Here is a 9,283-nt window from a genome sequence, read left to right on the forward strand (position 1 = left end):
CTACGAAACCCCAGCTATCTCAAATCCCCTCTTCCTATCCCTCAGCTCCAATGTGGCAACTGTCAGCGTTCCAGTGCTGACATATGAATAGGAGAGGAGAAGCTTGAACTTTTGCCTACTTAATTCCTTTGAAGATTCTGTTTCCTCCGAGATGGGAGGAGGGGGCACATTCCTGTGATCTGACGGAGATGGGATGAGGAGAGTGGCATGGAAGATAGCCAATGAGACGCAGAGAATTGGGGATCGGAAAGGGAGGGCTTGGGGGGCAAAGGTCAGTGCTGACTGTCTGTCAGGTTTCGATGCTATCTCAAAATAAATGAATTTCCAAACTGCCGATCTTTGAGGAAATTTTCTCTTTATTGAGCATAGTGACCTGTCCCTGGCTCTTTTGCGGTCAGCATTGACCTTTGCCCCCCAAGCCCTCCCTTTCCGATCCCCAATTCTCTGCGTCTCATTGGCTATCTTCCAAGCCACTCTCCTCATCCCATCTCCGTCAGATCACAGGAATGTGCCCCCTCCTCCCATCTCGGAGGAAACAGAATCTTCAAAGGAATTAAGTAGGCAAAAGTTCAAGCTTCTCCTCTCCTATTCATATGTCAGTGCTGGAACACTGACAGCAACACTGAAGCTTTCAAGATGGCTTCGGCCAGGTCAGCTTCAGGGTTGACATCTTGTGAATAGGCAATGAATAGGCAGGAATAATAAACCAGGTTCACTGGAACCTAATGTGTGGCCCCGATCAGTGATGGTATTCTACCGTGCAAACTGGTAGCGGCTGCTGCGGGAGGCTCCACCCACCCTCCCGGACGTCATTGCATCCCGTTTTTGACACTCTGCGCATGCGCGGAAGGTCCTGCGTGCACATTCTCACTTTTGTGAACCGGTAGCGAAGGTAAGTGAATACTACCCCTGGCCCCAATCCTTCCTGCCCCGACATATTGTAGACCAGTGATGGCTAACCTTTTTCCCATCATGTGCCAAAAGTGGGGGGAGTGCGGGATGGTCATGTGCGTGTGTGCCCACACCCATAATTCTATGCACCCTGCCCCACCCCCCGTGCATACGTGCATTACCCCCCATGGTCCTCCCGCTTTTGGCATGTGATGGCATTGTGGGCCCACCTGTTTTCGCCCTCCCCAGGTTCCAGAGACTTTCTAGGAGCCTGGGGAGGGTGAAAACAGCCTTCCCCACCACCCCCGGAGGCCCTCCAGAAGCCAGGAACAGCCCATTTGCCGACTTCCAGTGGGCCCAGAAGGCCCGAAAAATCAGCTGGCCAGCACGCACACGTGTGCTGGAGCTGAGCTAGGGCAATGCTCGCGTGCCCACCAATATGGCTCCATGGGCCACCTGTGGCACGCGTGCCACAGGTTCGCCATCACAGTTCTAGACTTTTCCAATTCCACCTCCAGCAAAAGTTCAAGCTTCTCCAACATTGCAGAAAAGCAAGTTTTGCAAAATCCGGTGAAGTTTTTCTAGTAGCCCAGAAAGCTTTCCAGTAAGGCTGATACTAATTCCGGACTAGATTATGACTATCTCTACAAGGGTGCAGTTCCGTTGAGATCATTTACTAAAAGGAGATATGCAGTTGTTGTTCTAGGAATTTCATTAACAGGACTTGGCGCTGTCCAAGGTCCTGATGTTCTTTCTGTTTAGAACAGTGTTTCTCAACCTTGGAAGCTTGAAGATGGGTGGACTTCAAGCTACCAAGGTTGAGAAACACTGGTTTAGAATCTTTGCTTTTAGAATACAGAATAACAGGGTTGGAAGGGGCCTTGAGGTCTTCTAGTACAACCCCCTGTTCCAACAAAATACCCTACACCATTCCAGACAAATAGGTGACCAGTCTCTTCATGAAAACCTCCAGTGATACATGTCTATGGAGATTCTCAACCATCCAGATCATGGTTGTCCCAAAGGTGCTTTTTTTCAAGAGGCAACTGGACTTTCTGGTTTTTCTTTGAAGATGTGTTGCTTCTCATCCAAGAAGCTTCTTCAGCTCTGACTGGATGGTGGGGAATGGAAGGATTTACACTCCTTGCAGACAGCTCAGGAGGACCTTCAGCCAACGCAACATACATGCACACTTCAAAGCCAAGAATACACTAAGGCAGAAGCTTATCCACCCTAAGGATAAAACACCCAGACAGAAACTGAGCAATGTGGTATATGCAGTACAATGCAGTGAGCCATGTGCAGATCTGTACATAGGGGAAACAAAACAATCACTTCATAAACGCATGACACAACATAGGAGAACAAACCCATCAGGGCAAGATTCAGCAGTCCATCTGCATTTGAAAGACAAAGGCCACTCTTTTGAAGACAGCAAAGTCCAAAATTTGGACAGAGAGGACCGCTGGTTTGAAAGAGAGGTCAAAGAGGACATCTGTGTCAAAATTGAACAGCCCTCTCCCCACAGGGGAGGGATATGACATCATCTATCTCCAGTCTACCATACAATCCTTTCAGCAGTTCCAAGAAAGCTCCACACCCAGTTGCACTTTTTAGATGTCCCTGATGACACAGATAAATCTCCAGGTGGCTTCAATGACTCTCTAAAAGGATGCAAATGACCATCTGTCTGCAAGGAGTATAAATCCTTCCATTCCCCACCATCCAGTCAGAGCTGAAGAAGGTTCTTGGATGAAAAGTGAAACGTCTTCAAAAGAAGAAAGAAGTCCAGTTGCCTCCTGAAAAAAGCACCTTTGGGACTCCAGTGATAGATGTCTATGAGATTCTCAACCATCCAGGTCATGTTTTTTTTTTGTTTGTTTGTTTTTAATTTTATTTATATGCCGCCCTTCTACGGAGACTCAGGGCGGCTTACAATGCATTAAGTAATAGCCTTCATACTTTTGTATATTTATACAAAGTCAGCTTATTGCCCCCACAATCCGGGTCCTCATTTTACCTACCTTAGAAAGGATGGAAGGCTGAGTCAACCTTGAGCCTGGGGAGATTCGAACTTGCAGTAATTGCAGGCAGCTGAATGTTAATAACAGGCTATTAGTCTGCTGCGCCACCAGGGTTGTCCCAAATGTGCTTTTCCAAAAGACAACTGATCTTGTCCAAGAAGTTTTTTTCAGTTCTATGGACTTCTTGGATGAGAAGTAAAACATTTTCAAGGGGGGAAAAAAAAACCCCAAGAAAATCCAGTTGCCTTTTTGAAATGCACTTTGGGGACTCCAGTGATGGAGCATCCAAAATTTCTGGAGACGCCGTTCAGCTGATTAATCGTTCTCAGTGTCAGGAAATTTCTCTTTAATTCTAGGTTGGATCTCCCTTTGATTTCCTTTCTTCCATCTCAGATACAGTTTCCTCCCAGTCAAGCTTGACTCCTGTGACTTTATGGACCTTTCTGTGCAGTTTTCTTTCTGCCAAGAAAACAGTACAGAATTGCTTTGCTGTTCTCTTCTAATTTGGTTTTTTTTTTCCTCCCCATTTTCCTGCAGCAATCATTGGCTGCATTGGTATACCATGTTAGGCTAGAACCGTGATGGCGAACATATGGCATGCGTGCCACAGGTGGCACGTGGAGCCATATCTGTGGGCACACGAGCATTGCCCTAGCTCAACTCCAGCGCACATGCGTGCGCTGGCCAGCTAATTTTTGGGCCTTCCGGGCCCACTAGAAGTTGGGAAACGGGCTGTTTCCTGCCTCCGGAGGGCCTTCGGGGGGGTAGGGAAGGCTGTTTTCACCCTCCCCAGACTCCTAGAAAGCCTCTGGAGCCTGGGGAGGGCAAAAAAACAGGCCTACCGGGCCCACCGGGCCATCGCATGCCAAAAGCGGGGGGAGTGAGGAGGGGTCACGCATGCATGTGGAGGGGGTGGGACGCATTGAATTATGTGTGTGGGCACATGCACGCATGACCCTCCCGCTCTCCCCCGCTTTTGGCATGCGACGGCAAAAAGGTTAGCCATCACTGAACTAGAATGTGGTGGAGCAATTTGGGTTTAGACATTGGGTTCATAGATATGCTTAACTTGATTATTGAGTTAACCTATTATCTCCGTTCACATGATGCATTCAGTCATAAACTAGCCCTAAATCATAAACTAGCCAGATTAATGGTCTTATTATTAAAGGTCAGATTAAGGGACACGATGGCTCAGTGGCTAGGATGCTGAGCTTGTCAATCGAAAGGTCGGCAGTTCAGCAGTTCGAATCCCTAGCGCCGCGTAAGGGGGTGAGCTCCCGTTACTTGTCCCAGCTTCTGCCAACCTAGCAGTTCGAAAGCATGTAAAAAATGCAAGTAGAAAAATAGGGACCACCTTTGGTGGGAAGGTAACAGCGTTCTGTGCGCCTTTGGCGTTGAGTCATGCCGGCCACATGACCACAGAGACGTCTTCGGACAGCGCTGGCTCTTTGGCTTTGAAACGGAGATGAGCACCGCCCCCTAGAGTTGGGAACGACTAGCACATATGTGCGAGGAGAACCTTTACCTTTACCTTTAAGGGGGATTAGAATAAAACTGGAGACACAACTATGGAAGCGGACTAGGTAACTTTTGGACAATCATCCAGTGATTCTTCAGCCCAGACTACCCCACAAGGGTAAAATGGTGAAACCCCTGGTGAGCAGAATAACAAAATAACAGAGCTGAAAAGGACCTTGGAAGTCTTCTAGTCCAACCCCCTACTCAAGCAGGAAACCCATATACCATTCTGGACAAATGGCTGTCCAATCTCTTGTGAAAAACTTCCAATGTTGGAGCACCCACAACTTCTGGAGGCAAGCTGTCCCACTGATTAATTGTTCTCACTATTAGGAAATTGGTTCTCTCCTTGATTGATTTCCATCTATTGCTTCTTGTCCTGCCTTCAGGTGCTTTGGAGAATAGGTTGACCCCCCCCTTCTTTGTGGCAGCCCCTCAAATATCGGAAGACTGCTATCATATCACCCTTAGTCCGTCTCTTCATTAAACTAGACCTACCCAATTCCAGCAACTGTTCTTCAGTCCCCTTGTCATCTTTGTTTGCTTTTCTCTGTGCTCTTTCTAAGATATCTTGGTTTCCATAGAGAAGGCAGAATACACAATGCTCTCTACATGGGGCTCCCCTTGAGGAGCACTCAGAAGCTCCAGCTGGTCCAGAATGCAGCCGCGCGGGTAATTATGGGAGCGACTTGGCGAGCTGCACTGGCTTCCGGTAGTCTTCCGGGTGCGCTTCAAGGTATTGGTTCTCACCTTTAAAGCGCTCCATGGCTTAGGGCCCGGCTATTTGCGAGACCACCTTCTGCCACCGATAACCTCCCACCGGCCAATTCGGTCCCACAGAGAGGGCCTCCTTAGGGTGCCGTCGGTCAAGCAATGCCGACTGATGACCCCCAGGGGGAGAGCCTTCTCTGTGGGGGCACCCGCCCTCTGGAACAAGCTACCCCCAGGAATACGACTAATCCCGGACCTCCGGACCTTCCGTCGAGCTTTGAAGACCTTCCTATTCCAGCAAGCTGGGCTGGCTTAAAATTTTAAAAAGGGTTATTTTAAGGGTAATGGGTTTTAATATTTTGGGAAGCCAATTTGATTTAATTCTGCTTTTAAATTATTTTAAATTTTGTATTGTATGTATTTTAATTTTGGCTGTGCACTGCCCTGAGTCCTTCGGGAGAAAGGCGGTATACAAATTTAAATAATAAATTAATTAACTAATTAATTAATTAAAGGACCTCAATACAATGGACTTTACATGCAGCAACCAGATTTTGTTGGTAGTTTACACCAAGGGTGTCAAACTCAAGGCCCGTGGGCCAAATCCGGCCCATGGCGTACTTAGATCTGGCCCACAGGGCTGCCCTGGAATCAGCGAAGGATCAGCCTGCGTTGCCTCTTCCAGCTACAATGCATGTAGCCCTCCTGAGCTCTGTTTTCAGTGGAAGAGAGTTGCAGGAGGCAGTCACAGCCGGAAATGGAGCTCAGGAGCCTGTTTTTGCTGGCAGAGTGCTCGGGCCAACACAGGTGCCCCCGACACAAGTGTCATCAAGCTAGGTTGCCCCTGGTTCGCACCGGTTCTATAGAACCGGTAATAAAACCAGCGGGAGGCTCCGCCCACCAACCCCGATGTCATCAGAATGCTTCTGCATACGCGCACGGCCCCATTGCGAACCAGTAGTAAAGGTAAGTAGAACCCACCCCGGGAAACCCACCTTAGCCACACACACACACACACGAGGTCAAACACAACCCTGATGCGGCCGTCAATGAAATCGAGTTTGACACCCCTGGTTTACACCATTGGCATAATGATATCATTATGCAAAAGTCAGCAATAAATAATTTGAGTCTTTCATGTGACGATGCTATCATACAATAATGTACATTTCCACAATGATCGCTCTCTATTTAACAGACATTTAGCAATAATGGACATTCCCTGTCCGCCCGTAGGTCTGACAAATTGAGGTTTCAGAGCATGATTATATTTTTGTATAATAGACATTTAATTCTATGAATTATTCATACATTCTATAAATTATTTTTAAATTCTCATTCCTAAATTCTATAAATTATTTATACGTTCTCATTCATAAATACTATAAGTTATTTATAAGTTCTCATTTACAAATACTATAAACGTTTGTACACTCAATACGTCTAAATTCAATTCATCAACTAAATAAATAAGGCATCATTGCTGTTATTTTACGCTACATATTAAACCGGCAGTAGCTGCTACTCCTTGAACTGAGCTGGGTGAACACAAAGTGTACAATTACTGTGGTTGATTGACAGCTACGTTTGCACAATACAACTAGTTCTCAACTACAATTGAGACCCAATGTCCATTGTTATGTGAAATGGTTGTTAACTGAATCATGCCCAATTTTACAACCTTTTTTTTTTTTTTGCCACGGTCCTTAAGCAAATCGCTGCGGTTGTTAAGCAAATCACACAGTCATTAAGCAAATCCAACTTCCCCTGTTGACTTTGCTGGTTGGAAGCCATCATAAACACATGCCAGTTGCCAAGTGTCCAAATTTTGATCATGTGACCATGGGGATGCTGCAATGGTCATAAGTGTGAAAAATGGTCATGTCACTTTTTTTCCAGTGCCGTTATAACTTCGAACAGTCACTAAAAGAACTGTTGTAAATTGAGGACTACCTACAAAAAAAAGCCAATACAGTTCTAGACTGCATAAACAGAGGGATAGAATCAAGATCACGTGAAGTGTTAATACCACTTTATAACGCTTTGGTAAGGCCACACTTGGAATATTGCATCCAGTTTTGTTTGCTACAATGTAAAAAAGATGTGGAGACTCTAGAAAGAGTGCAGAGAAGAGCAATAAAGTTGATTAGGGGACTGGAAGGTAAAACATATGAAGAACGATTGCAGGAATTGGTTGTCTGGTTTAGTGAAAAGAAGGACTAGGGGAGACATGATAGCAGTGTTCCAATATCTCAGAGGCTGCCCCAAAGAAGAGGGAGTCAAGCTATCCTCCAAAGCACCTGAGGGCAGGACAAGAAGCAATGGGTGGAAACTAAGCAAGGAGAGAAGCAAGGAGAGATCACCCCAACGATGCCCTTGAAGTGGTGTCCCAGTGCCTGGAGGCCGTACGGATCTGGATGGGGAGGAACAGGCTCAGGCTCAACCCATCCAAGACCGAGTGGCTGTGGTTTCCGACGTCCCGATATAGTCAGTTGACGCCATCACTGACTATTGGGGGCGAATCATTGGCCCCCACAGAGAGGGCTCACAACTTGGGTGTCCTCCTGGATTCACGGCTGTCTTTAGAAGAGCACTTGACGGCCGTGACCGGGAGGATTTTTCATCAGGTTCGCCTGATTCGCCAGTTGCGTCCCTTTCTGGATCGGGACTCGTTACGCACAGTCACTCATGCCCTCGTCACCTCCCGCCTGGACTATTGCAATGCTCTCTACATGGGGCTCCCCTTGAGGAGCACCCGGAGGCTCCAACTGGCGCAGAGTGCGGCCGCGCGGGTGGTAATGGGAGCGACATGGCGCTCCCATGTAACACCTCTCCTGCGCGAGCTGCACTGGCTCCCGGTGGTCTTCCGGGTGCGCTTCAAGGTTTTGGTTACCACCTTTAAAGCGCTCCATGGCTTAGGACCTGGTTATCTGCGGGACTGCCTACTACCACCAATAGCCTCCCACCGGCCAGTACGCTCTCATAGAGAGGGACTCCTCTGGATGCCGTCAGCCAAACAGTGTCGGCTGGCGGCCCCTAGGGGGAGAGCCTTCTCTGTGGGGGCACCTACCATCTGGAATGAGCTCCCCCCCGGAGATACGGAGGATCCCGGATCTGCGCACCTTCCGCCGCGCTGTGAAGACCTTTTTATTCCATCAGGCGGGCTTGGCCTAATCTCTTCCCTTTTTTAAATATGTAAATTTTAATTTGTTTTTAAATTATCGGGGTGTTTTAATCTATCTGGGCCAAAATGATTTAATTTGATTTTATCTGGTTTTTAAATTTTTTGTATCTATGTATTTTATTGTTTGGCTGTTCACCGCCCTGAGTCCTTCGGGAGTAGGGCGGTATACAAATCAAATAAACTAAACTAAACTAAACTAACTTAGAACTAGGAAGAAATTTCCTGACAGTGAGAACAATTAATCAGTGGAACAACTTGCCTCTAGAAGTTGCGAATGCTCCAACACTGGAGGTTTTTAAGAAGATGTTGGATAACCATTTGTCTGAAGTGGTGTAGGGTTTCCTGCCTAAGCAGGGGGTTGGACTAGAAGACCTCCAAGGTCCCTTCCAACTCTGTTATTCTATCCTAAGATAAATGACAGAGAGAGAGAGAGAGAGAGAGAGAGAGGGGGGGGGGGGAGGGAGGGAGGGAGGGAGGGAGGGAGGGAGGGAGGGAGGGAGGGAGGATAGATAGATGAGAGAGGCAGACAGACACACATAGAGATAGATAGATGATAGATAGATAGATAGATAGATAGATAGATAGATAGATAGATAGATAGATAAGAGAGAGAGAAAGAGAGAGAGATGAATTTTATTATTTTTTTGCATGGTTCTTCTATTTATTTACTTGAATGGGAAGCTGGGTGATTGCAAAGTTGAACACCAGACTGTATTTCTCTGTCAATTAAAATGAGGACATTGTCAGAGAGCATTCTCTTTCCAACCCTGTCCTAATTCTTCTCCCTTACTGAAAGAAATATGAAAATGGTTAAAAATGATATTTGCTTTTACCGATTTCTATCACATTTTCTCCCTTTTTAATTTCTCTCTTTTGGTTATACTATATATATGCCCACCTCCAACCTTGTAGTAAATCATCTTTGTCATCACAATTAGGATTGGATTGCCTT

Source organism: Pituophis catenifer, unplaced genomic scaffold (genome assembly GCF_029215685.1).
Source record: "Pituophis catenifer annectens isolate HBS135680 unplaced genomic scaffold, rPitCat1.0.hap2 SCAF_51, whole genome shotgun sequence".
Taxonomy (NCBI): domain Eukaryota; kingdom Metazoa; phylum Chordata; class Lepidosauria; order Squamata; family Colubridae; genus Pituophis; species Pituophis catenifer.